Here is a 2402-nt window from a genome sequence, read left to right as displayed (position 1 = left end):
TTTTTTTTAAGATGGAGTCTTGCTCTGTCGCCAGGCTGGAGGGCAGTGGCGCAATCTCAGCTCACTGAAACCTCCGACTGCCGGGTTCAAGAGATTCTCCTGCCTCAGCCTCCTGAGTAGCTGGGACTACAGGCTCATGCCACCATGCCCAGCTAATTTTTTAATTTTTAATAGAGATGGGGTTTCATCATGTTGGCCAGGATGGTCTCGATCTCTTGACCTTGTGATCTGCCCTCCTCGGCCTCCCAAAGTGCTGGGATTACAGGCGTGAGCCACTGCACCCAGCCTTTTTTTAAGACAAGGTCTTTCTCTGTCGCCCGGGCTGGAATGCAGTGGTATGATCTCAGCTCACTGCAACCTCTGACTCCTAGGCTCAAGTAATCCTCCCACCTCAGCCTCCTGAGTAGCTGGGACTACATGCATGCACCACTGTACCTGCCAGTTTCTTTTTTTGTAGAGAGGGGTTTCGCCATGTTACCCAGGCTGATCTCAAACTCCTGGGCTCAAGCCATCCTCCAGCCTCAGCATCCCAAAGTACTGGGATTATAGGTGTGCACCACTGCACCTAGCAAGGACACATTTTTATTGTGCACCCACAAAGTGCTTCACATGCACTACTTTGACCCTCATGACAACCCACAAGGTAGGTGTTGTATTCCTACTGTACAGATGAGAAAAACCAAGACTCAGAAAGGTTAGTTACTAGCTCAAGGTCACGTGGGCCTCAGTAGCCGGGCCAGGATTCAGAGCAGGGTGGCCTGGAGGTCTGAGGTTGGAAGCAGGTGTCGCCTTAGTGACTTAGCAAGGTCAGTGTCTGTATCCTCCAATTACGGTGCCAGGCTCGGTCCCCACCAACGCCTGTAGAATATGTCAGCGCTTACTGTAGCTTCATGTTTAGATCAAGAAAAGGCTGAGATGAGACAAGCCATGAGAGTTTTTCACAGAAACACAGACCAAACACAGAAGCAAAATCTTGGTCTCCATATTGCCGCAGCCTTGTTCTTGTTAGAATCCTGCTCTGCAGAAATAGGGGGGTGTCTTTACATTTCATTCTGGTTTTTTGCCTAAAGCAAATCCCAGAGATACCCAAAGAGGGAAGACTTTCCTCTGCAGATGGTGGAAGATGCTGATGCCCAGGCCATCCTATGTCGTCTGTATCTAGAGAGAGATTTCAGATCCTTGTTCATGCCTCTGAGGACACGGAGTGGGCCTTTTAGTTCTCTTCAGAGCTAGAGTTTCAGGCATATGGTTGCTGCCCTGGACGACAAGGGTAGCACATGGGTGGGAACTCCAGATGCATGTAAGGGAGCAAGAAGCTGCCCACTGAGGAGGATACTGGGATAGTACAGGGCTGGGCTGGCCCAACCAGTTCAGCCCAGCCAGGAAAGGGCAGGTCAGATCTGGCTCAGCAGGGGAGGCTGTATAAGGGAGTGGCGCTGACTCAGGGCCTGGTGAGTCAGGTGACAACCAAGGACAGCTGTTGCCTGGGTGTTTTTAGAAAACTTTGGCTGCCAACCACTCTCTCATGTGTGCTTCTGCACCTACTCAGAAGCAGGCAGAAAAAAGGAGGGCATCTTCTGTATAAGAAGCTCTGGGTGGGCCGGGCGCGGTGGCTCAAGCCTGTAATCCCAGCACTTTGGGAGGCCGAGACGGGCGGATCACGAGGTCAGGAGATCGAGACCATCCTGGCTAACACGACGAAACCCCGTCTCTACTAAAAAATACAAAAAACTAGCCAGGCGAGGTGGCGGGCGCCTGTAGTCCCAGCTACTCGGGAGGCTGAGGCAGGAGAATGGCGTAAACCCGGGAGGCGGAGCTTGCAGTGAGCTGAGATCGGCCACTGCACTCCAGCCCGGGCGACAGAGCGAGACTCCGTCTAAAAAAAAAAGAAGCTCTGGGTGAGGGGTATCAATATCTGGCTCCACTTGTGCTGATCCTTCCCATGAAGTACCTAGAAAACGGAGCAGAAATTAATTGAGAGGCTTCCAAATCTCTTCTGAATTCTCTGAAAATCACTTATCTTTTCTGCTTAGCTCTTTTTAGGCACCTTGCCAGGTATCCAGCGTAGAGGTTAAGAGAGCAAGCTCTGAAGTTAGGAGGGCCTGGGATCAAAATCTAATTTTGTCATTTATAGTTGTATGACTTAGATCAGACTAAAAACAACTTTTAGTTATGGAAAGCTTCAAATATATACGAATTATACACATTAGTATGATGAACTTTCATATACTCATCTAGCTTGAATAATCATTAACCCACTGTAACCTTATTTCATCTATACTCTACTTATCCCCCTTGATCCCAATTATTTTGAAGGAAATACCGGGCATCGTCACATTCCATCTCTCTTTTTTTTTTGAGGTAGAGGCTTGCTCTGTTGCCCAGGCTGGAGTACAGTGGTA

This window comes from Colobus angolensis, unplaced genomic scaffold, assembly GCF_000951035.1.
Source record: "Colobus angolensis palliatus isolate OR3802 unplaced genomic scaffold, Cang.pa_1.0 Scaffold109, whole genome shotgun sequence".
Classification (NCBI taxonomy): domain Eukaryota; kingdom Metazoa; phylum Chordata; class Mammalia; order Primates; family Cercopithecidae; genus Colobus; species Colobus angolensis.
This window is presented reverse-complemented; position numbering follows the sequence as displayed.